Source organism: Notolepis coatsorum, assembly GCF_963971535.1.
Source record: "Notolepis coatsorum genome assembly, chromosome: 15".
Taxonomy (NCBI): Eukaryota; Metazoa; Chordata; class Actinopteri; order Aulopiformes; family Paralepididae; genus Notolepis; species Notolepis coatsorum.
In genome coordinates, this window is record NC_140179.1 from 92,348,757 (window position 1) to 92,376,701 (window position 27,945).

Genomic DNA, 27,945 nt, shown 5'->3' on the forward strand with positions numbered 1-27,945 from the left:
CATCAAGCTCTTTGATTTATTGTTTCAAAGATGAACTCGTCTTTTTACCCAGTAGAATTCCGTTGCTATGGGAACAGCTGGGGCCCCCAGTGTGTCTCCTGTCGGCTATTGTATTAGAAAACACTGCGACGGGAAATAAATGTGTTGTCATGTTTGAAAAGGTCTAAAATCTGATATTTTTGACCAAGATTTCACTATTTAACAATTTAACATGGGGCGGTGGGATATCTGGGATTCTGTGTTGCGTAGGATCGGGGGGGGGGGGGGGGGGGGGCGGTCGTCAAAGTGCAAAATAACTTTTTCGTCATGTTACTTTTTGACTGTGGCCGTCTGGTAATCGGAAGGTTCCCGGTTCAATTCCAGCTCCTCCCAGGCAGTGTGTCGAAAGTGTCCTTGAGCAAGACACTTAGCAAAAAAGGGTATGTATGCCATGGTAAATGTGAGGGGAACACACCAGGATTATATGTATTACCTCCCATGCGTGTGTGTGTGGGGGAGTAGAGATTTAGTTTTTGATTACTAATTGAAACCGATTAGGATATCCACCCACCAAACAGTCGCAGGGCCGACGTGACGTCTCCAGTGAGGTTAGGGTTAAGGTCAGGGTTAGGTTTATAAATAAACATACATGAAATGATATGGAGTATTAAATCAGATTAGGACATAAACCATCAGCTCAATGAAATGATAGATGAAAAATAGAACGATTGCAATAGGGATTGCTGTTTTTTCATCTACATAATTTCATCTAGCTGTAATTAACAACACAAGGATTCAGTGTCGTCTGATGTCATCACAGGAGGAGATATTCAAACTCATTAACACACTCAAATAATTTATTTCACATCTTTGTTAAAGTCAGATTTTTCACACAAAAAAACCATTGGGACAAAATATAAATGGATGTACGTATGAACTATTTTTTATACACATTCAAAACATTACTTCCTGGTCAGCCCTGATTGGTTGATTATCCTGAGTGTCAGTGTGGACCATTCCAGAGAATGGATGCGGCACTCCATTCCAGAGTAGGACATTTCCTTTTGGGACCTCAGTGCTTTCCAAGAGTCTGGCATGGGAAAACATTGAGGCCCATAAGAGGCTGATGTTTGTGCAGCTATAGTTTCTGAGCCTATACAGTATGTGTATTGAATTACTATACATAAAGCAAGGTGCCAATAGTACAGGAAATTTGCTTAGGTCTTCTCCAGAGTTTGACAAGACCATAGATACCAATTTCTTCTCTGCATGTTCAGTATGAAACTATCCGGCTCCATCTAGCCTAGCTTAGCACAAATCAGTGGAAGCAGATGCAGACCGGCTAGCCTAGCTGTTGGCGAGAAAACACCTCTCCCGGAGTTCTAAGCTAGGCTAGTGGTCTGCTTTCCTTCATTTGTGCTAAGCTAAGTTAGCTTGCAGCCTAATAGCCTAAAGTCAAAAACTAGATTAGCATCTTGGGAAAACTCAGGATTTGAGAAACCATGGCCGAGTTACCACTTGACGAGCCGCACCGTTGCATTTTCCCCCAGTAGGATGTCTTGAGTTTTGAGATGTCTGGAACGCAGCATTCCTCCTTTAGCAGAATTGGTTTGATGCCGTGAAAGCTGCTGTGATCTGATGGCTCACTTAAAAACTTAAAAGAACACGCCAACACATTATGGGAAATGCACTTACCGTCTTGTCCAGAATCTGACAAGAAGATGAATACTAATTTCCTCGCTGTGCATTCAGTAGAAAGCTATTCAGCTGCAAGCTAGCCTAGCTTAGCACAAATTAATGGAAGTAGATACGGACCACTAGTCTACTTAAAACTCTGGGAGAGGTGTTTTTGGCCAACAGCAAGGCTAGCTGGTCCATTATCCGCTTCCATTAATTTGTGCGCCTAAGCTAGCTTGCAGCAGAATAGCTTTCTACTGAACACACGGTGAGGAAATTGGTATCAATCTGACTCTGGAGAAGATGGTAAGTGCATTTCCCATAATGTTGGTATGCTCCCTTTAAAATAGATTTTTGGAATCCTAGCCCTATTTGCAAGTTGACTGAGGACAACTGAAATCGTCTTTCTGTGCACACTTCAGTTGTCCTCTGTCAGCCTGTTCGGACGGGAGCTTGACTTTACATTGGTTTGTGGCTGACTAGCTGAGAAAAGACTACCGGTTAATGTCATCATTGGTACGTAAGTATCAAATGGAGCTCAGGTTCCAAAAATCGGAACTACTGCAACTACTTTTATTTGGCACCTTTCTAAAAGCTCTGGATGTTATGATTACGTTTCTGCCAATACCTCAGTAGCTGCGAGGACATCATGCTTTTAAAGGTGCTATAGATACAATGTTTACGTAGAGTAATCATTCTTAAAAAAAAAATACATCCACAGAGCTTTTAGAAAGGTGCCAAATAAAAGTATTGCTTTTACACCAAAGAAGGTATTGATTAATACATGTATAATGAAAAAATATTGTGTGGGTCCAGAATTTATGTTGTTTACATGTTGCAGGCATCCCCTCCCTACGGATAAAATCATGCTGGTGCTCTAGTGCGACATCTAGTGGCTGAATGTTATATATAGCACCTTATTTATATAAAAGAGGACGAACATCTCTCTTCATATTGAATTTCATTGGAGTGATACAGCCAGATGTTTTTGTTGAGCACAGTGGCTCTTCATTAGAGCTTAATAGCTTGTCCAACAAGTAACAACCCAACAGGTGTTTTGTTTGCGTATTGCGCTCAACGTTAGATTAGGTTCTTTCCCCAATCCCCCTGCTTTACGCCCAAGCTTAATTTCCCCCGTTTGTTTTGATAGGAAATTGGAAATCGGGGGCTAGAGGGAGGGTTAATGGAGATGGGTTTTAAATGTGCATATCACAGATTTTTAACCTGAATCCTATCATTCTGTCATGAGGAGGACGTGTGATAATCGGACGTAAGACTCACCGACACGTTCTGTGTTTCTCGAGAGCTCTGCAGCATCGGCGCCCCCGGAGAAACTGCTGGATGACGTCACCCGGAGGAAGAGCTGAGCTCTAGTGAACCACAGACACTGTTTCCTTCAACCATTTCTCAACTTTCCTTAGAGGAAATTGTATCTGCAGTAAAGAACTGCTCTCCTCTGGGAAAAGTCATCAGGCAAAGTTTATTTTGGTGGGGGGGTTGGTCTGGTGCGGCCAACAGATTGACAGGATTCAGGGTAAAAATCTCCGGAATGCCTCTTTAAGCTCTACAGACGAATCCAGATATATCTATAAACTGAGAGGGATTTAAACAACCATTGTACATTTCACTGATCAAAGTTGGTGATTCAAAAGCACACATATCAAAACCACAAGCCACTCGTCATGGCAGCCACAACAGACATCTTCTTTTTAACCGTCACCATTCAACAAGAATGTCCTTCGTGGTCTCTGAACATTGCATTTAGACACATTTCTCTACCCAGATCAGTTTTTCAGGGTCGATTTACAGCTAGTCGGCAGTCCGATCGGGCTGAAAGAAACCGATCCAAGTTCAGTCCTTTTATAAAGGAGGCCGGGTGTAAATTGATTTCCCTCGTGGTGTTCCTTTGGATCCCTCTGACTGAGCCAATCAATGAGCAGAGACAGGCAGTGACTTCCTGGATGATGTCATCAAGAGATGGAGTTCCTCTTGGGAGATTCCCTCAATTATCTCTCTCTATCTCTCTCTTACATTCTTAGTTATTTTTTCATTCTTTCGTTGGTTCATTCTTTGTCTTTTGTAGTAGTCTTGGACGGGCTGCTGAAAAGTTACAAATAACAATTAAATTACACACCATAATATGATATAGGATAAGAGACTAACCTGTTCCAGTACTGGAAAGTGTGACATAGTATTTGATCAACTTTAAACCTTTACACATATGGAAATATTGATCAATGAGGCCCATATTCAACTTAATGGGTCTCTTAAGTACAGGTAGATGCAGGTAGACAAGTCTTTTGTCTTCCATCTTAGTTTAATTCTGACTTCTCGCCATTACTGGAGATTGTCCCTGTCTTTAACTAATGTGTTAGGTGTATTAGGCCTACAGTGTTTAGGCTGATCTCAACCTACCTTACTAAACGACATTCACACTGCCATTGACGTTGAAATATAGTCCATGAGACTTAAAGTAGTTTGAAAGTCGCTAGACGTGGGTAATCCACCCCTGTGAAAACCGCCAGGTTGTATATTTTCACTAACATTACCGCATTACTCGGCAGTGCTGAGATACTGCAAACCGCTCATCTTGCGTATCAATTTGGAGCTTGGGGAGTTGATAATAACAAGCGTGCCCAGAAACTCAAACCGAAGGTTTGATGTGCAGATTTGAACGGCTTGCAGCGGAGAATACGGTATAACGTTGCTGAAAATATACAACTTATGCCTTGTCTCCACTAGCCAGGGTTTAGCTGTGCTGTGGCCTGTCTGGCAAATAGTGAGCGTCTCCATTGTCTTTAGAACCTGGCTGGACCTCGGCTGAGACAACTGGGACTGTTGTATCATCATGGTACACCCCAGCCAGGACGAACATAGCTAATGGAGACACAAACCCAACCATACCATCCAATGCTAGACCATGGCTAGCCCCAGCCAGGCCGAACATAGCTAATGCAGACACAAACCCAACCATACCATCCGCGTCTCTACAATTCGTAGCCGCATTTCTGCAGACCCCTCCAACTCCATAGTGAAGTTCGCAGACGACACGGTGGTGGTGGGGCTGATCTCGGACAACGACGAGAAGGCCTACCGGGAGGAGGTTGAGGTACTGGAACGCTGGTGCCAGGACAACAGCCTGCTCCTGAACATTGGTAAAACCAAGGAGCTGATCGTGGATTATAGGAGAGGACAGCAGGAGACGCACACACCACTGATGATTAACGGGGCTACCGTGGACAGGGTGAGCAGCTTTAAGTACCTGGGGGTCCACATCTCAGAGGATCTGACATGGTCAACACACATAGACACAGTAGTAAAGAAGGCGAAACAGCGCCTCTACCACCTGAGACAGTTAAGGAAGTTCAGAGTATCGGGGAAGATACTCCAGTCCTTCTACTCAGGAGCTGTAGAGAGCATCCTGACCGGAAAGATCACTGCCGGGTATGGAAACAGCACGGCACAGGACAAGAAGGCCCTACAGAGAGTGGTGCGCTCAGCCGAGCGTACCACGGGTATTGCACTACCTCCCCTGCAGGTTCTATACAACAAGAGGTGCAAATCCAGAGCCTGCAGAATAATGAAAGACCCCCACCACCCCAATAACAGCCTGTTTCAGCTGCTGAGGTCAGGCAGACGCCTGCGAACCCCAGCTACTAGGACAGAGCGGCTTAGGCTCAGCTTCTTCCCCCAGGCCATCAGAGCCCTGAACAATGAACATTGAGTGCCACAGAACACTGAACTATCCACACACAAACACACATGAACACACACACGACACGCACGCGGTGCACGCTCACACACTAGCAGCCACTTAACACTTTAACATGAGCGGGCACACACTCATGCCGCACACACGCACACTTATGGCCAAAAGGAAAGGCCACTTTAAACTAGAATAACAGGAACAGTGTATTGCACTACCAAAGCTACCTAGCATGTCCTATATATATGCTCTGTAAATAACTATGTACAGTTACCGAGATGTCACACCATGTTACCTGTTACCTGTTTATTGCACAATGTTTTTTTTTTTATTGGATTCTATTATATGTTGTACCACTGTATTACATCGTTGTGGGCAAGACCACCCGCATTTCATTGTATACTTGTATGCCGTGACAATTAAAACTCTTGACTTGACTTGACTTGATTGGTTGAGCTCCATTTCTGCAGACCCCTCTCTGATTGGTTGAGCGAAGCCCCTCTCTGATTGGAAATGTACTACCAGATTCGCGTATAACATTATTTCGCGTGACTTCGCAGTTTATTCATAACGTTATGCACATTTCACAACACAGCCAGCTGTCATAAACTGTACATTGTAACGTTGTTATTTCGCGTCCTGCCCATTTGATGTTCCCAAATCATATTCAGAAAGTATCACAGAGACTTCTATTGACCAAGGAAGGAATTAGTTATTATTAGTAAGACAACATTTCCGTAGCAATTGACCACCAGACTCTCTCTTAAGGCATTAACTGGGTTAATTAATATAAATGTTATATTGTAACTGTCTAGTTACACATTGGTTCCGAAACATGTATGTAACACTTTGAATCTGAGAGAGCTCTGGTCAGCGAAGCCGGCGAGCGATTATTATTGGTTTTTAATGACAAACCAATTACATAATCCTATCCAACATATGTGTAAAGGCACACACAACATATTCCAGTTAACGGTATATTTTTTTAATGATTCGTTATGGCCTAATCAATACTTCCATGCGTATAAATTGCATTCGCGACCTCCATGTTTTGGGGCTATTCATCAGAAAACTCGGATCCGGGATTCGGCTCCCATCCGTCGGGCAACAACTGTGGGTTTTCAGCCTCTCTCTCTGGAGCTTAACGGAGTTTCGACTCCTGGCTAGAGGAGCTTGTCGCGGCTCATGCGCATGCGCGCGCTCGGCCAATCAGAGAGGGGTCAGAGAAATGGCCTCAACCAATCAGAGAGGGGTCTGCAGAAATGCGGCTACGAATTGTAGAGACTCATACCATCCAATGCTAGACCATGGCTAGCCCCAGCCAGGCCGAACATAGCTAATGCAGACACAAACCCAACCATACCATCCAATGCTAGACCATGGCTAGCCCCAGCCAGGCCGAACATAGCTAATGCAGACACAAACCCAACCATACCATCCAATGCTAGACCATGGCTAGCCCCAGCCAGGCCGAACATAGCTAATGCAGACACAAACCCAACCATACCATCCAATGCTAGACCATGGCTAGCCCCAGCCAGGCCGAACATAGCTAATGCAGACACAAACCCAACCATACCATCCAATGCTAGACCATGGTAGGGGGATGTTCAGAGTCTTACATCCCTAGTTCCATTGGGGGGGTTGGTGCGGCTGTCACAGTCCACTCTCCTACTCTCCTCCTCTTGTCGATGCTGCTACTCCTGTGTGTGACACCCTTGTTGTTGGTGACTCCATTGCGCGCCATGTATCTATAAAAGGCTGTGAAACCAGATGCCATTCAGGTGCTACAGTGGACGACAACGTGCTTGCTGCCAACTGTCCCGCACGTCATTTCTCAGATTTTTCATGTTGGGGCAAACGATATCAAAAGTGAAAAATCTAACAATTGGAAAGAGACCTCAGCCAACTGTTTACCGCTGACTGGGAGTCTGGTAAGAGCTACTGTATCTCAGGCCCACTGCCCTGGGTTAGCCGTGGGGACATGAAGTTCAGCCGCACCCCGCCGGCTTTACGTCTGTTCTGGGGCATTCCCTATATATTAACGATTTCATGTTCCATAACAGACATGAACTGTATAACGGGATGGGATCCATCTAAATAGGGAAGGAGCCAAGTTGCTCTCACTGAACATCCAACTCACACTGAAATCTGTCCTGTGGGAGCCGTCGACCTCTATGCCCTCTAATCAGGGGTGCAGTCGTGCACACACACGGTTACACGGCGTGTTATTAGTAGTCACTCAGGGCAGAAGTGCGCGCAATGATAAGTACCCGGCCGTTGTAGAAAGCTACCCGGCCGGCGGCCGGCACTTCTCACCTAGACTTTGCATAATAATAGGAACCTACGAGAAGGTGGGGGGCTGCTTGATCTCCATTGTTATGCATAATAATCATCTGTTCTGTGCGCAATTGAGGGAACATGTATGCGCGGGAGCGCGCGTGCACGTGGCGTGTAACCAGTTCCCATATTACGACTGCACCACTGCGTCTAATGTTTATAACCTCTATAAACTGATGCTGCTTAAGTACCAGCCTTCCTACTAGAGTAACTCGACAAATGGGAGTTGGACTTCCAAATTGCTGCCTCTGAAACTCCCGGTTAAATAAAACGCATCATCTCGTACTATCTCCCAACGGAAACCTGCTGAACCTTGAGCCTTACCGTCGGTAGTGTGATAGTAAAGGTTTAACCTTCTGTAGTGTGGCAGTGAAAGGGTTAACCTGCTGTTGTGTGGCAGTGAAAGGGTTAACCTGTGTACTGTCGCAGTGAAAGGGTTAACCGTTTGGTAGTGCGGCAGTGAAAGGGTTAATGGATCTGTTTCATAGAGACATCACTGCTGACATCCCCAATGTCGAATTGTCTTTGGATTTCTTCATAAAGACCTTTCTCTCAGTTGTTAATAAACATACTCCTTTTTAAACATTTAGGATAAAGGATTAACCCTGTGGTTCTCTCCTGAACTATCTGATTTGTTTAGAGTGTTGCCAGACACTCTGGGGACCCTTCCCATTGATTCTTATTTAGGAAATTTAGAAATACATGTACATCTGAGGTAAGGAATTCTAAAACAAATGACTATTTTAATTGAATTACTAGCCCTTATTCAAATCCTTCAAAATTTTGGAAGGCAGTCAATTCAAACAAGAGCAAGTCTACTAATTCTTTACATACACATGTGGAATGTAATGGTTTAATATCTGAGCATAAATAGATTTGTTTGGCCTTTACAGTTTTTTTCAATTGCTTAAGCACGATTTTGAAAATGGCCCGATGTTTCAAAACACTACACACAATTAGCACAACCACACACAAATAGCACAACACCTCAGAACCTTTGCTAAATGAAAAACTCTTGTAAAAATGATACACTCATTTATAAAAAACACATTTTGTTACCATATAAAACACATTTCATATGACTTAATTCTGTTACACACTGTTGTGCTTAACCTAAAACACTTTTAGCAATTCTACTTCTCAGTGATTGGAGTACTGTAAGTGAAGTACACAGAGAATGGGCAAATATACAATACATTCACCAAACACTACACAAGACCAATGGTGCAGACTGATATATATAATATATAATATAATTGTCTCTCCATATACCCAAATCAATCAACATGGAGAATCACCACAACAAAAATGTCCCAGTTTTCAGGCTACTACAATAGTGTGCATAACACTTTAAGCTCAGCAAATATCAGACAAACATAAAATACTGTATCCAGTATAGGTTACAATTACGGTAAAACAAAAATAGAAACAAATTAAATAAGAGTACAGAAAATACTAGACATTATCTCTTCGCCTATAGCTGGATCTGGCCAGAGAATCTATGGGAAACTGGGACTTTTTTTGTTGTGATTCTCCATGTTGACATCGACATGTTTACTGATTTGGGTATATGGAGATTTTTTTTTTTTCATCAGTCTGCATCATTGGTCTTGTGTAGTGTTTGGTGAATGTATTGTATATTTGTGTAGCCGGTACAACACTGTACCTGCCAAACACTTCGACCATGCCTTGAGTGGGAGTCGAACCCCGTAACACAGACTGCTGTGCCAAGATAGGATATCCTCTCTAAGCGCTCAGTCTGGATGCCTCAGGGGAGTGAGTTTTACTTTATGTACCGTAGTCACACTATCGCGGTACATATCCGTTACATTCACCCCCCCTAAACTCACACCACTCAGGCATCCGGGTCACGGCACCACTGTAGCCGGTACAACACTGTACCTGCCAAACACTTCGACCATGCCTTGAGTGGGAGTCGAACCCCGGGCGTCCACACCGGGGCCAGCAACACAGACCGCTGTGCCAAGAAAGGATATCCTCTCTAAGCGCTCAGTCTGGATGCCTCAGGGGAGTGAGTTTTACTTCTATGTACCGTAGTCACACTATCGCGGTACATATTCGTTACATTTGCACATTCTCTGTGTACTTCACTCTCCTTCCATTTTGGTTGAAGACAGGTGAACTCACCTGCTGCTGCATCTTTCTAGTGCTTAAACCTGATTGGTGTGTCTATTAATTAAGCAATCGTGCGTCTGTGCACCTGATGGCTGTGTTTAGCCAAGTTGTGTGGCAAAACTCACAATTTGCCATTCTGCAAGTGTGTTTAGTGTTTCACTTATTTTTTTGTTGTTAAATCACTGTCTATTGTTTTGCAAAAAGTGTGAGGCTAACATTGTGCTTATAGTGGTGCAAATCTGGGCACATCTTTTGCTTGACGTGAATAATTGAATGAATCTTTGTATATAATATAAACAGGTTAACTAGTTGCAATAAGAGTGAGTTCATGACAGAGGTAGTTTAGTGGTCTGACTAAATGTATTGCTCCTTGAGTGTAAGGTTTTGATAATTGTGTAATACTTTAGATTTGAGCATTTATGCAATCGAGAAAAAAAAACTGTAATAGGCACTTTGTTGAAGTCGGTCATTTATTTGATGATAATTATATATTATAGCGCCTCCTCTTGGTAAGCATGACCTGGTGCACGCTGGGAGACATGGGTCTCAACTTTCCTTGCAGCCCTTCTCTCCCAGTGTTGTTCTTGAAGTATTACAGACCATCCAACGGACTTACGACAAAAAGGGCTTTCTCTTAGGGCCATATAGACAAGGTTGGTGAATCCCAAAATCGGCCCGAAAAGGTCTCAAATGGCCCTAAGAGAAAGCCCTTTTTGTCTTAAGTCCTTGGAGAATGAGACCCAATTGATACCAGGAAATCAACTGGAGAGGACAGCTGCTCCATTAATCAAAGAAGAAATAACACATAAATAATATATCTTTCATTGTCACCATGTATAGTTCCTAGCATATGGAAAATAGCTCATGTTCTCCCATTACATAAAAGTGGCGATAGAAGTAATCGAAATAACTACCGACCAATATCCAAGCTATATGTTTAGCAAAAATCCTGGAATCACTGGTAAACGATCAACTCAAAGCCTTTTTCGGTTTACTGTGTATTAAGCCCACATCAGCCTGGTTTTAGAACCAAACATAGCACCATCACAGTATCCAACCTTGTCAGAAGAAAGCATTGTGCTGCCCTTTTTGTAGATTTGTCAAAAGCATTTGACACAGTTGATCACTCTCTGTTTTATAAACACCTATACAAACACATTAGTTAAAGATGGGGACATTCTCTGGTAATGGGGAGAAGTTAAAATTAGACTAGTATGGTCATTTAATCGAATTCACTGTCTTTCAGAGACAGACGGAGAAAACAGTGAGTTAGGAAGACAAACGCATACAAATGCAGGTGAAATCAAATGACGTTTTACACACAAACACACACACACCTGGTGTGTTGTTACGGCCCAAGCCCCTCCCCCCACAATGGCACCCTCTGTGGACACTGTTCAGGCCCTGTGGACAGGACACAATAATTATTAATTAGCACACACAGTCTCACACACAGCAGGAGCACAACAATAACATAACACACACACACAGTCACAGCAGGATCACAACAATAACACAACACCATTTACATTTAGTCATTTAGCTGACGCTGTGTTATCCAAAACGACTTACAAGTTCTGTACGACAAGCAGGAAGGATAAAACTCTTTCAGCTGAGTAACAATGTTCATCAAACAGTGTTGAAACTTGGGTGCTGCAGTGTTGAGTGCATAGTAGTAAAGACACATTAGTGCAGTATAATAGGTAATAATATAGGCAAGGAAGATTATTTAGTAGCAAAGTGCATGATCGTTTTTTTTTATTTTTACAGGGTGTTTTTAGTCAACGGCGAAAGATCAGGTTTTGGCTGTCCTAACGAACCCGGAACCTGAGCGCCGTTGTAGAAGGTATAGAGGCGTCCTAACTGGTGGGAAGTTCGTTCCACCATTGTGGAACAAGGACCGAGAATAGCCGGCTTCTCACAACACACACACACAGCAGGAGGCGGGCTGACCTTCGAAGCTTTTTTTGGCAATCGAAGCTTCGGGGCCGAGCTTCGATTTTAATTCGAAGCTTCGATTTTTTTTTTTTTTTTTATATCTTATGTTGTGGGACTTGTACAGCACTTTCGTAAACGTTGTTGTTTTTAAATGCGCTTTATAAATAAAGTGGGTTGGATTAATTAATTAAGTAGCCCCTTTCGTGACTGACGCATCCAACAAGGTTTCACTCGGCTGTGTGATTTAATTCAAGGTGGATCGCTGTTGTCGTTTGAACAACTTCAGATTTCATGGGAACTACCAATCCCCCAAATCAAGAATGTTTAAGATGAATGAAGTAAGATTTTGATTATTTGAAATATGGCCTGTGTAGACTAAACTATGCACAGAATTATGTCAGTCTACAAGGTCCGGATTCTACATGGTCCGGCAATGTAGACCTGCTTGTAGACTCCACTACAGACCAATTATCAGTGAATGTTCATGCATTTTTAAGAAGGGCAACTTCCACAAAAAAACAAAGAACTCACCAAAACATCTCAGTAGCACCTTATCTAAATGTTATATTTCATATATGGAGATTCATATTTATTTATGTATTGCATGCATTTCTACATTTTATTTCCTATTTTGTTTATTCATCCCAGTATCTTTCTTTCTTATGTGTGGAATTCTACAAGGTGCGCGCACACACACACACACACCTACACACACACCTACACACACACACACACACACACACACACACACACACACACACACACACACACACACACACACACACTTACATTTAGTCATTTAGCTGACGCTTTTATCCAAAGCGACTTACAAGTTCTGTACGACAAGACAGCAAGAAGGGTACAACTCTATCAGCTGAGTAACAATGTTCATCAAAGTGTTGCGTGTTACAGTGTAGGTTAGTTTATTAGGACAAGTGCATGACAGTAAGGTTAGTCACGGTTAGATTTTTTTTTTTTTTTTTTTTATCATTTCAGATAATGGTTGAAGAAGTGAGTCTTTAGTCGACGGCGAAAGATTGGACGGGATTCGGCTGTCCTAACTGGGATGGGTAGTTCACACACACACACACACACACACACACACACACACACACACACACACACACACACACACACACACACACACACACACACACAAATCGAAGTAAAAAAAAAAAAATTGGAAAAAAAAAGTTTGATTTTTTTTTTTTTTTTTTTTTTACTTCGATTTTTTTTTTTAATGTTCGAAGCTTGTGCCATCGAATCGAACGTTCGAAGCTTCGAAGCATTTAAGACAGCCCACAACAATAACACAACACACACACACAGCAGGAGCATAAAGATAACAATACAACACCACACACACACACACTCCAGCACCTTTTCATGCTACTATGAAATGTAATCATGTAAATTCATAGTATAATATACTGTATTATCTAGTTTAGTCTCAGGTCATTTGGCATCCTATGGACATGAGAAGTAACTGTACAGTTGTCCTGTCGCAATTAGCATCATGTATATCTGGTTAAAGACTGGGGCGAGTTCTGTCCAATTGAAACCCGTCCAATCTTTCGCCGTCGACTAAAGACATCTTCAACCATTATCTGAAATGAACAAAAAATTATTCTAACCTTACTGTCACGCACTTTTCCTAATATTATACTAACCTACACTGTAGCACTCAACACTTTGATGAACATTGTTACTCAGCTGATAGAGTTGTGCCCTTCCTGATGACTTGTCGTACAGAACTTGTAAGTCGCTTTGGATAAAAGCGTCAGCTAAATGACTAAATGTAAATGTAAAAGGCACTGACGTGTTATGACATCCAGGTGTGCATTTCAATCTGGAGACTACTGTAGTATAGACAGATTAGCATTGTCAGTCGTACTGTAGTATAGACCTAGACCTAGTAGCATAGTAAATAATAGATAGTAATATAGACATATTAGCATAGTACATAATAGATAGTAGTAGACATATTAGCATATTACATAACAGTAAAAGACAGTAAGGTTAGTTTTATATAGATACAAAGATTAATCATAAAATGACATCCACAGAGCTTTTAGAAAGGTGCAGAATAAAAGTATTGCTTTCCCCCAAATAAATCATTTATTTCTTTTTCTTTTATCCACTTTCTCCTTATTTTAAAATGTTTCTCCCATCCCAATTTTGTATCGCCAATTCTCCCCTTCAATTCTCCCCTCTGTCTTGAACGTTGCTAGACTATGCCTCCCACTGGTCGGCTGTAGTGAGGATAGAAGCCTTGCATCATGTGTCCCCTCCGGTACACGAGGAGGCAGCCTGTCGCATCTTTTCACCAGACAGCGCGGACTCTCAGTGGCGAGGAGTAACGCGTGGGAGGCTCACGCTGCCCCCGATATTTCCTGTCTCTGCTGTACAGGTGTCACCCAACCGACCTGTAGGAGTCGCTGTCTACAACGTCCAATCCCCACCCATCGACTTTCCACCCGCTACCAATTGAGATAGTATGACGACTGGCCCAAGCCGCAGGCAACGCTGACTCGGGGAGTCAAGACCGGAGTATCTTGCATTGGTGACGAGCGCAATCTCTGCTACGCCACCCAGTCGCCCTCATTTATTTCTTTATTAAAATATATTTTTTTAAATGTTGGCGGGTCCAAAATGAATGTTGTTGTTTACATGTTGCGTGCATGTATCTCTTCCCTACTTTGCAATTCCCCATGTGGAATGCACCTGATTGGATAAATTACATGCTGGTGCTCTAGTGCGACATCTAGTGGCACAATCTAAATATCTAAATAAAAGACAACAATTTGTGATGATGAGAGATTATAAATCTGAATGTTTGGACATTGCTTGTGGTGTCCCCCAGGGGTCAGTGTTGGGTCCAAAATGTTTCATAAAATTATGTTATTTGGAAACTGTAGATTAAAAAATACTCAAGTACAAGTTAAAATAAATTATGTGATTATTGAAAGAGTTTATGAAAATACATTTCTAGGTTTAATAATAGACTATCAAATCTGCTGGAAACCTCACATAAAATATGTCCAAACTAAATGTCAAGAAGAATTTCAGTCATGAGTGAATGAATGAATGAAAACTTTATTTAACAGATTGCAGAATGGGTACAATACAGTACGGCTCAATACATACAATTGTTAAGGGGATGCAGACCTGAGAAAGACGTTTGTCTTGTTTCCATCAGGGTCCCCCATTTTCAATTCATATAGACATTTATGACATACACAACATACATGACATTTATGGCATAGGGACATATAGGTATTTAGTACTGATACATTTGTGACATAGGCGGTATTCAAATATACAGTACTGTTACCCCTAGATCCTGACAGAGTATATACATATGATGGGGGGGGGGACTGTACATTAGGAGGGGGTGGGTGGGTGGGAGGGAAATATCCATACGGCGGGGAGGGAATATATACATGCGGTGGGGAGGAGACTGTCTATTAGGAGGTGGTGGGGGTTTTGGGCATTTACGGTGGCCAGTTTCGAATTGCAGCCTCCCGTAGGTGCTCTTTAAGAGCGGTTTTGAATGTGGGCAGGGATTCACATTCCTTTACAGCTTTGGGTAGGGCGTTCCACATTGTTGTGGCATAATTGCGAAACGTGTTTAGTCCCTTGTTTGAGCCGAATCTGGGTTTAACATGATTTGTTGAGCTTCCTCTGGTGTAGTGGTTGTGGTATTCACTGACCTTTGGGAAGTATTTTGACATGTACATGGGCACCCCGGTCGTATAGTGTATCTTGTAGACCAGGCCCATTGCAAGTTGCTGTACTCTGTCGTCTACTCTAAGCCATCCTAGGTTGGCAAAGTGGGCAGGGGTGAGGTGGGTTCTGGGGTTCAGGTCAAGTAGTAGTCTGACCAGTTTGTTTTGTGATGTTTGTAATTTTGTTTTAAGCGCCTTTGAGGTGCTTTGGTACCATGAGGTGCACGCATAGTCATAGTACCCTTGAATGAGTGCTCCTGCCAGAGTCTTCAGGGTATTCTTGTTTACCAGAGAGGAGATCCGGTACAAGAATCTAGTTCTTTGGTTGACTTTTTTTATTACATTGGATGCCATTTTGTCACAGGAAAGATTTGCCTCTAGGATGGAACCCAGGTAGGTAATTTCATCTTTCCTTGTGACAATATTGTCACCCACTGTAACTGAGAATCCGTCGGTCTTGCTGAGTTTGTTATTTGAACCGAAGAGAATGGACTCTGTTTTGCCCATGTGTAATGATAGTTTGTTATCAGCGAGCCATATGCAGATTTTGCCTAGTTCCGTGCTGAGGGTTTTTTCAACCTGCAATTTGTTCTTGTCAGAGACCAGCAGGGCTGAGTCGTCCGCAAACAGGAACAAGTTGCAGTCACAGGCTGACGACATGTCATTTGCATAAATTAGGAAGAGTAGCGGTCCTAGTATGCTTCCTTGTGGAACACCACAGCTCACTGTGAGGGGGGGGGATAGAGTACCGTTTACCTCTACCATCTGTTCTCTCCCCTCCAGGTAGGATTGCATCCAGCTCACTGATAGGCTATCAAAACCAATTGCTTTTAGCTTGTCCATTAGAATGGAGTGATTGACAGTGTCGAAGGCCTTTTGTAGGTCCAGCATGACCATGCCGCAGTATTTGCCCGCGTCCACCTCTTGTTTGATGTGGTCGTTCAAATAGAGGAGGCATGTGTCAGTGGAGTGGGACGTTCTGAAGCCAGATTGGAATTCGTAGATTAGGTTTTTTTCCGCCAGGTACTTTTCGACCTGTTCGTAGACTATTTTCTCCATGACTTTCGAGATGGAGGTAAGAATAGAAACAGGGCGGTAGTTGCCTGGGTCTAATTTGCTGCCCTTTTTGTGTAGAGGGGTAAAGTAAAGTAAAGTAAAGCACATTCTGGATAAAAAATCACTCTACATTCTCTACTGTTCACTAGTTTTACCATATTTAAATTACTGCGCTGAAGTCTGGGGAAACACTTGTGGTGCTAAAGCAATGTCCAAACATGAGACAATTCAAACTGAATTATAAGGAAATTATTTTCACGAGGTACAGGGATGAGGAAGGGATTTGACATTCACGGGTGTTTACATTCTTATTTTATGTCTTTCATGTTTTACATATATAATTTTAGTTTTTTGTTTTGCATATATATATATATATATATATATATATATATATATATATATTTGTATTTGTTTTGTAAGGTTTAAAATTAGTACACTCATTTGAGTAGTGGAAAAGGGGTAGGATTAAATACTCCTTTTCGAACATGTAAAGTTTATTTTTATTTAATTTTAATTTCATTTAATTTCTAGAGATCAATGATTTGTTTTGATTTTATATTGTTGTATTTACATATACATACGAAGAGTTAAAAAAAAGATATATATAGCACCTTTAAAAAAAATATCAAAAAACCTCATTGATTGAAAATTTGTGTTTTTAGTCGAGGGTGTTACATTGTGCGGGTTAGAACATGAAGGATAAAAGAAAACAATATACAGTTTTTCAAGCAAAGTAACTTTGAGCTCTACTGAGACATGGATATACCACAAGGCAAGCATTAGATTCATGCTTTACTTTACCTCTACCAAAAACAAATGCTCTGAAAAAGACGGTAATGTATAAAGCAGTTGCTTATTGGAATAGTATACAGAGAAATATAACTATGGTAAGGAACAAATTTATGTTTAAAAAAAAGTTACAAATTGTGCTCAGGAATAACGAGATACATTGACTTATTATGGAAATTTGTATGGAAATATAAAGGTGATCGGTGACTTGAGACAAGTTATGCTATATTATGAGTTAAAATCATATAAACGATTTTATCTGTTTTGTTCTTATGGACTTATTATGGAATTATGTATTCTATGCTTGGAGAATTGTGATATTTGACTTATGAATATTGAGTGAGCTTTGATTCACTTGTTTTGTTTGTTGTGATGTTTTCTTGTGAGTACTTCAATGTTTGTGGTTTTATATTTTGATTTGCCTTTTTTTTTGTATTTTAAATGTTTGGACCCCAGGTAGAGTAGTCTCACCTTGGTGTAGACTAAAGGGGATCCACAATAAAACAATAAAAAACTGCATTACAGGCCATAGCCCTTCACAGACTTTGCAAACCAGTCGCTTTTTCGCCATCGATAGTGGGACCTATAGCGTTATGCTCTAGAAATGAGATGGTAGCCTTTCATGGCTTTTGCAGCACCGGTCATACCCGACCAGAAGGGATTCTGTGGGCCATTTCACGGTGTTTCGTGCATCACTGTCGGGAGTTCTCCTTCAGCCTGACTCCGCCCACAGTGATTTAGCTGCTTATGTTTTTTCATGGAAACACCAGTGAAGGATATTGACCTCAGAAATGCGCTTATCGTGCTTATTTGTGGAAAAAGCATAAATAAACAATAAATAAAGGTTAGGCAATTAACTCTTTCTCTGCCACATTGGGAACGGGATATGGCTATGTGCTGCCATGCATTAAACCAATGGAGTCGGTCACCTTGTTTGCAGGGCTATAACTATATTCTATATTATAGCTATGGATGCAATACTATGGCCCATTTGACATTGAGTATCTATCGTTCAAGATGTGAAAAAGAAATAATTTTTCCATCCATACATTCCCGTTTTATACCATGGTGAATATAAGTATGGTTTTAGAGCGGTTTAGGGTAATTCTTATACTTAATTCATTGGCATTTCGTCCCTATACACGCTACAATAAAAAATTCGAATGCATATGATCGGTATTATGTTCCATCATGAATGCATGAAAGGGGGGGGTCGTTTCTGATTAATTGAGTGTCAATAATGGCATTCGTTAGTACAACAACATGCGTTGATCAGGGCGATGGCTATGAAAACAAGGCACAATCAAGCTGAAATTCACATTAAATTGCTCTTACCTGTGGCCGGTGGGATTCCAAAAAGAATATTCCAATTATTTGATTGCCATCTGGTAGATCGTATGTCCATTTGGCCCACGACATAACCCACCACAGCATAATGAATCGGGGGTCCCGAAAACTATGCAATGCGATCGGGTGAAGCCCTTGGTTCAGGTTACTAGAAAAGTCCGCCCGGACCTGTACTGTCTATCTGTATGTCATGTATGTCATATATGTTATGATGAATTGAAAATGGGGGACCCTGATGTAAACAAGACGAAAGTCTTTCTCTGGTCTGCATCCCCTTAACAATTGTATGTATTGAGCTGTACTGTACTGTACCCATTCTGCAATCTGTTAATAAAGTTTTCAATCAATCAATCAAACCAATATAATTGACGCACAGCCCCATACATAGTCTCAAAGGAAGTGCAACACCGGCCACATCCCACCAGACGGCGGTATTGGACTTTTGCGATCTCAGACTCATTCCCTATGGTAACACCGCAGGCTCCCTGGATGGATAATGAATGTAAATAGCGAATAAAAGAAATAACGATCAAATAACGAGTATACTCGTCGTTGGCGTCCAACGATTGGTGGCCAATAACGAGTATACTCGTCGTTGGCAGTGAATGAGTTAAGACTCTAACCACCAATTAGCTGATTAGCAGTGGCATCTGGTGAAAATTATTCTAGGTGGGGCGCTGCCACTACGAGTTGGAAGAGCCGTCGCATGTCGCGCTTAACCCTTTGAAAAGTTTTGTGGTCCGGGCTTGAACTTTCCATAAATGTGTGTCCATATAAATCCATTTAGTTAGATCCAACACTGTCTGAATGTTTCTTGTGATTATTATCAATTTCCTGTCTCGTCTTGATTCGCTGCGACAATCATTGATGTCGTCATCAGTCCGTGCACCTCCTAACACACCAGTGCATAGATATATTATATCTATGCACCAGTGACTCTGCTTGGGGCGCTAGAGAAAGCGCCCTTCATGCATCATATTTTAAGACGCTGATCGGTTAAATTTAGTTGCTATGTTGCCCTGTGAGTTGTGCACTGACGCCCAGTCAGTGGGGCGAAATGTCTAGCGCCCCGAGAAGAGAGAGGGGGGATGAATAGGACACACAAACAATGATTCATATTTGTGCATTTTAAACACAAACATACTTAAAATGAGTAATTATTATTTATTTTAAAAATGTTTATTATATTTTTAGCGGTCGAAATCTACTATTATAGAAAAATCCAAAACCACTTCTTTCTTCTTTCTACCAGGGGGGGGCGGCACCCTAGCACCCTCTATGGACCAGCCGCCACTGCTGATTAGTCAAGAGGGCAGCCTTATGACACATGCCCACACACACACATACAGAAAAGCAAGACCACACACTCCCATACATAAAGAAAAATGCACATGTAAAGTGTAAACACATATAAAGGAATGTTAGCTTACAATACACTTGAACGGTCACACATATAAACATGCGCGCACAGCCGCACACACACACACGTTATGTTATGTAGCTCTTGCAGCATCCATATCCCAGCATGAAAAGATGACACGTGACACCCAACACACAAAGGGACAGCTCAGCGATCATCGCCCCGACATGTTGTCTCTCTCCCATGAACCTCTCCCCTCCCAGATGACCCAGACAGGAAATTGAGGATATCTGTGTGTGTGTGGGTCTGTGTGTGTGTGTGTGTGTGTCTGTGTGTGTGTGTGTGTGTGTGTGTGTCTGTGTGTGTGGGTCTGTGTGTGTGTGGGTCTGTGTCTGTGTCTCTCTCTCTGTATAGCACCTCTCTCTGGAAACACATTAACAGTCTTACTAAACTGAAGCCAGTCAATGAAAATCAATAACATAGCTGGAAATAAATGGAGTGATTAGGCAGCACTGACAGTATAGAAATGGCAAATTAATAGTAAGTTAGTATTTGTAAAGTCTGTCACTATTAATAATTATGTGCTCATTTTAACTAATGTACGTAATGATGATATGTAATGAAAGCCTAACCAGGGATAGGGGTTGCAAATTAGCCTATAGAAATCCTACATCCAATGCATCTGTATCTTGCTATTGTAACCAGCTACAATGTTTTCTTTTGCATTGTCCCTGACAAATAAACTACTTAAGTGCCAACAAGTAACAAGAGTAGAGCAACTGTGATACTGGTTGTGTTGCTTTGAATGGAACCTTTAACAAAGGGGTTGGAATATAGAAAGAGGGAAGACAAGCGGGACAATTAATAGGAGGCGATGTCCTCACTGAGAACTCAACACATATATTATACTGTCATACACTTTTACTATTATGTAGACTATTCTGTTTTGTGTTTTTGTGTTTACATGTGATGTATTGTATATTGTATACATGCACTTTTATTATGTTCTTGTGATGTATCACACATTTTATTGCTGTCTGATATATTGGAAATGTAATTGCTGTCATCTTGGCCAGGTCTCCCTTGCAAAATAGATCTTGTATCTCAATGGGACTTCCTGGTTAAATAAAGGTTAAAAAAAAATTAAAAAAAATAATAATATAGAAATTCACTTGTGCAATAGCAATCGACTTCAATATCAGGATTGTCAATTTCAAATTGTGTAAATTAAATGTGTTCTCAATTTGATGTAAAAACGAGCCAGATTGTTAGCCTATCTTACTCTTGTTGTTTGTAAATCGTCAAAGAAAAAGTTGAATACGTTCATAAATAAGTATGCACAAAATACAACAAAAATCCCTTTAAAAGGATCTGCTGAATGACATTCCGAGTTTAAAATGTCAATATTCTCTGCTTTTACAATGTGTGTAGGGGACATGGACTGTCTTCCTGTATATATACTGTGTGTGTGTGTGTGTGTGTGTGTGTGTGTGTGTGTGTGTGTGTGTGTGTGTGTGTGTGTGTGTGTGTGTGTGTGTGTGTGTGTGTGTGTGTGTGTGTGTGTGTGTGTGTGTGTGTGTGTGTGTGTGTGTGTGTGTGTGTGTGTGTGTGTGTGTGTGTGTGTGTGTGTGTGTGTGTGTGTGTGTGTGTGTGTGTGTGTGTGTGTGTGTGTGTGTGTGTGTGTGTGTGTGTGTGTGTGTGTGGGTGGGGTGGGTGGGTGGGTGGGTGGGTGGTGTGCGTGTGTCTTACCTTTGAGTGTTGACCCAATATGGACTGGAGGCATGTTGAATTCGGTTGGTAAACCCACATACACACCACCATAGTTCCTGAAGAGATTTACACACACACACACACACACACACACACACAGACACAGACACAGACACACACATACACACACACACACACACACACACACGCAAGCAAGCAAGCATGTTTTCATGCATTGTGGGGACATTCCATATAGTTACATTCATTCCCGAACCCCTTTGAGCTTAGCTGCAACAATTATTTTAATTGTGCATTTTGTGATAGAAGCATGAAATTCGGTACACATGTAGCTAAGGCATTAAAAAAAGATTTGGATATGGAGCCATCATGAATTTTCAATATGGCACCCATGGCAACCATTTTTCAAAATGGCTGCCGTTAGTTGCCAGTGCCAACCTTTTTCTGATCAGTTTACTTATCAGGGATGGATATGTAATGATATTAAGAACATGATTAGTTCAATTTATCAACAATATATAGTTCGTTCTTATGAATGGTCATGTGGATAACACATTTTTCAAGATGGCGGCGATGAATGGTATTAGTATTATAACTGCATTACAGTTGCTGTAATTGTAATTCCAAATATAATTACAGCAAAGTCCAATAAACTCACAAGTCTGCAAAATGAAGAATAATTAATGTGGCTATGTACAGAATATTTTATAAAGTGGATGTATTGTCGAGGCATAGCCAGGGCACACTGGCATGGGGCGTCGTCAGCTAAACACACTCTGCTTTAATGCTTTGCTTTCTTTGTCTGCTTGCTTGATCATTTAGTATAGTGTAGTTTCCTAAATTCTATCTAATGTCAGCCTCAATATCTAGTTAATATTTAGATGTAGTTAGATAGCTGCACCTGAATTGACTCGATGTGCCAGCGTGGGAGAGCCGAGTCAAGGGTAAAGGGGCTTTATGTAGTTATCCGATCGCACATGAATTAAATGGCACTGGATGAACGATCAGGCTCGGTGCAGGTTGTTTTTCATATTCAGTTGTGTCAAGTTCAAGTTTCTTTAATAGTTGTCATACAGAAGTACAGAATACTTTTATACAAAATGCTTCTTACTGTTACGCTCCAGAGACTGTGCAAGACAAGATAAGTATGAAATAAAATAACATAGTATAGCATGTAAATTAGAAGTAAAAAAAAAATGAGGTCACAGTGTTCAGTATAGACATATGTACAATGTTCGATGCAGAATAGACGTAACTGAGTTACCATATAATATACAATACTGTGTAGTGTACTAATATACAATACTATGTATGTCCCATACATGCTTGTTTTAAAATTAAAAATTTAGATTAGCTGGGTAGTAATTCTGGGTATCTCAAGGAGGTTAGTGAAAAACTAAACCTAACCCAATTGGTTACTGAACCAACTAGGCCAAACCCCAAAAATCACTCAAAATCGACTTTAATAATAAAATTGTGTTTTTGACTTAGGAATCAGTGACCATTGCCCAATAGCCTGCATCAGGAATACTAAGAAAACAATATTATAAAATAAATCTAAAACATTTCAGTGATCAAGCTTTCCTATTTGATACTCAACAGTGACATCTCATATACTTCTTAAAATTCCGGCTGTAGAATTGGCCTTAGATTCTTTATTAAAACTCTCCTATCAATCATTGATAAACACGCACCATTCAAGAAATTCAGAGTGAAGGATACCCCTTGGTTTACACCTGAGCTATCATTGCTATTCAAAGAAAGGAATAGAGCCTGGGCTCTAGCCAGACGCTCTGGGGATCCATCCCATTGGTTATCTTTTAGACAGATTAGAAACAAATGTACATCATCTGTCAAGACTGCTAAATCAAGCTATTATTTCGATTCAATCACAAGTTCATATTCAGACCCAACAACATTTTGGAAAGCAGTACATTCTAGTAAGACCATTGGCTACCATTTCCCTGCCTAAAATATAATGACTGCTTGATAACTGAAGAGATTTGCCTATAGCCTTCAACAGCCATTTTGCCCAAGCTGGACTTTTGTTTAATGAAGTAGACTGTGAGCGTTACTGTGAAGGGCCTCCTCCTGGTGACTGTTATGAATACAATGCCCTCACAATGCCACTACATTTCTCTTTGAGCCTATTACTCCTAATTCAATCTTTAATATGCTTTAATATGCAACATGATACTCGCATGTTGCTACATGTGGCTGCATCATGGGCCACAATGTGGCCCATGATGCAGCAAGAAAATCATGATTCAAACAGTTGATACTGATGTTGTGGTGCTGGATGTGGCAGTCGCTCAGGGTCTACAGCCAGAAGATGAGCTCCGGCTGGCATTTGGAACCGGAAATAGTTTCCCATACCTTGCAGCCCATGGAATTGCAGCAAGGCTGGGGCCTGAAAAGGCACGTGCACTTCCGATGTTCCACGCATTGAAGGGCTGTATCAAGCTTTGCTGTTGCACGGAAGAAGACAGGGTGGGCTGTGTGGGCAGTCTTTCCAGAGCTGACACATGCCCTTCTGACACAGGTAATGGCCACAATCGAGAGGTTCCAGAATGTTTGGGCGGAACTAATGTTCTAGAATGTTCCTAACAATAGTTCCGTGGGTGAATTATGTACCATTACAATCACTACAAGGGAGACAAAGACAGCCTCTATGTGGCCTCCCCTACAAGTAGCTTACAGGTCAAAAAGCCTAAGAAAGCCAAATGAATGTCTTTAACGCATATTTTATTAAAAATGCAATCGCTCTGGTTATCTGGTGGCCATTTTGGAAAAAAATATGGTTGCCATGGGCGACATACTGAAAATTCATGATGGCTCAATATCCAGATATTTTTTAGATGCCTTTCGCTACATGTGTACCAAATGTACTGCTTTTATCACAAAATACACAATGATTGTGGTTGCCTGGGCACGTGTAGCTTTTCTCCAACGTGTCCGTGTTTCCGGGTTCCCGTTTTGCGCTCTGATTGGCCAGGTCATGTGACATGTGTGCCAATCGTGGGACGGCAAGTTCTGCGCCTATTTCCGGGTCGAACAGCCTGCAAACTACCTAACGCCTATAGTTTATCACTGGTTAAGCTTAGGCGACTCTTTCGAAGTTGGTTAAGGTTAGAGTTTAGAATCAGGGCAGGTGTTCTATCGCCATGCTCTAAGACAAACTCTAACCTTAACCAACTTCACCAGTGTAAAAACTTGCGGTCCCACGATTGGGCGTACATGTCACATGACCTGGCCAATCAGAAACGCGGAAACAAGAACGCGTTGGAGAAAGGCTTCAAGCTGCATTCATGATGGCTCCATATCCAAATATCTTTGTAATGTCTTGTGTACCATGTGTATCAAATTTGATGCTTCTATCACAAAGTGCACAATCGTTGCGCTTAACTGCCCCACTATTACCATGACCTTATCCAACCCTAAGATAGCTCCTTTAACTTGTGGGGTCCTCAAATCTGGTTTTCATCACTTGTGGGGACATTTGGTCCACACAATAGTAGGAAAACAACGCCACACGCACACACACGCACACACACACGCACACACACACACACACACACACGCACACAAATGCACACACACACACACACACAGCTAAAAACCAAGATTACATTACTCACTTTCTTTTCTCATCTTCTGTCAAAGAATCTTCTGTTCTGTCAGCACACACACACACACACACACACACACACACACACACACACACACACACACACACACACACACACACACACACACACACACACACACACACACAGGTGAATCCCTGGGGCTGCATAAAGATCAGTCAGTCTAAATGAATGGGTGACATTAAAGATCAGAAGGTTTTTAGATCAGACTAGTAATGGGAAATGGACTGGTGTGTGTGTGTGTGTGTGTGTGTGTGTGTGTGTGTGTGTGTGTGTGTGTGTGTGTGTGTGTGTGTGTGTGTGTGTGTGTGTGTGTGTGTGTGTGTGTGTGTGTGTGTGTGTGTGTGTGTGTGTGTGTGTGTGTGTGTGTGTGTGTGTGTGTGTGTGTGTGTGTGTGTGTGTGTGTGTGTGTGTGTGTGTGTGTGTGTGTGTGTGTGTGTGTGTGTGTGTGTGTGTGTGTGTGTGTGTGTGTGTGTGTGTGTGTGTGTGTGTGTGTGTGTGTGTGTGTGTGTGTGTGTGTGTGTGTGTGTGTGTGTGTGTGTGTGTGTGTGTGTGTGTCTGTGTACATGTGTACATGTGTACCTTTTTTATGTTTTATGTTTTTGACGTCCTGATTTTATTTGACAAGCTACATATATGAATAAAATAAATAGTCTTCTACATAATAGTCTTCTACTATTATGTACTTTGCTACTGTCTATACTACTACCTACTATGTTAATTATGTCAATATTACTATGCAGTGTAGCACTCAAGTTCAGCACTGCTAGATGAACAATCTATTTAATATCCCCATATTTCACATAAACAAACGTGTGTGTGTGTGTGTACGTTAAAAGTGAATTAGACATTTAGAGAAGAAAAAAAATATATAGGCTCTATCTTTACTTAGATCGAGAGGGATTGAGAGAGAGAGAGGTGTGAAGCGGTGTGTCAATAATACTCACATCTCTTTGGAGTTTTCAGCCTGACCTGTCAATCACACACATAAAAAACACACAGATGCCAGATGATCAGTGATAATTGATTCACCATAGCAAATATATATATATATATATATATATATATTTTTTTTTTAAATAGTAGTAGTAAGGACGCTTGCTCACCTACGTATGGTATGTTTATTTGAAATAGATAGATTTCAAATTCTACTTCACTTTTAGTTTTTCAGTGGTTTGGTTTGGTTCTCTCTTCTTTCATTCCTTTCTAAATCACTTGAACATGCTGTATCCAACCAATTCACTGATTATCTATTACAGAATGACCTCCTAGACTCAGTCAGGCTTCAGGACTGGTCACTCCACAGAGACGGCCCTCATAGCAGTCACAGAGGCTCTTCACTTAGCAAGAGCGAAGGGCCTCTCCTTTGTCCTGATTCTCCTGGACCTGTCGACCTCTTCTCCCTCTACTCCAAATCTCTGGTTAACATTATAACGTCTCATGCCTTCTCATATTACTGCTATGCCAATGATACTCCTCTTCAAGGTCCTCGACCTGGTAAATCATGCAGCAAAGGGAACGGCTCCCGCCTACCTCCGGTCAATGATCTCAAGACCCCTCCGCTCTACATCTTCTGACTGCCTCAGACCCACTCCTATCCGAGCTCCGGAAGGGTCATCAAAGAGAAGCCGCCAATTCTCTGTCCTTGCTCCACAATGGTGGAACGAACTTCCCACCACAGTTAGGACAGCCAAAACCCGACCAATATTATGCCGTCAACTAAAAACACGTCAACTTGATCCACTTTTTCTCCTCTTTTTCTATTTTTCTCCCATCCCAATTCCACTGTGCCAATTCTTCCCTCCCCTGTCTTGAACATTGCTCGCATATGCCCCCCACTGGCCGGTTGTAGGGAGGATAGAAGCCTTGCATCACGTGTCCCCTCCGATACACGAGGAGGCAGACTGTTAAATTTTTTCACCTGCCAGCGCGGACTCTCTGGCGAGGTGTAACGTGTGGGAGGCTCATACTACCCCCGGCCATTTCCTGTCTCTGCTGTGCAGGCATCCCCAACCGACCTGTAGGAGTCGCTGTCCACAACGTCCAGATTACCACCGATCAACTTCCACCCGCTAACTCTGCCAATTGAGTTAGTATGACGGCTGGCCCAAGCCGGAGGCAACGCCGACAGCCGGAGTCGAACCCGGTGTCTCTCCACCCAGCCCCCCTCTAAAAACACACTTCTTCAATCAATATCTGAAATGCACTCAACAAGTTTCAACACTGTTTGATGAACATTTACTCAGCTGAAAGAGTTGTACCCTTCCTGCTGACTTGTCGTACAGAACTAATCTATCTATCTATCTATCTATCTATCTATCTATCTATCTATCTATCTATCTATCTATCTATCTATCTATCTATCTATCTATCTATCTATCTATCTATCTATCTATCTATCTATCTATCTATCTATCTATCTATCTATCTATCTATCTATCTATCTATCTATCTATCTATCTATCTATCTATCTATCTATCTATCTATCTATCTATCTATCTATCTATCTATCT

The 27,945-nt window shown here is 41.6% G+C and overlaps 1 long non-coding RNA gene across 2 annotated transcripts; it reads right to left on the reverse strand.

Moving 5' to 3' along the window:
- Positions 1 to 270: 270 nt before the first annotated feature.
- Positions 271 to 26,405, reverse strand: LOC311241350. 2 transcript variants are annotated; one of them, XR_014620527.1, is made up of 5 exons: positions 26,379 to 26,405; positions 25,423 to 25,453; positions 21,806 to 21,882; positions 11,176 to 11,242; positions 271 to 3,756 (listed from the first exon to the last, which is right to left on the reverse strand). It is a non-coding gene; the product is annotated as an uncharacterized lncRNA (long non-coding RNA). The 2 variants fall into 2 exon arrangements; XR_014620528.1 differs by having other exon boundaries at positions 25,423 to 25,458.
- Positions 26,406 to 27,945: the final 1,540 nt, after the last annotated feature.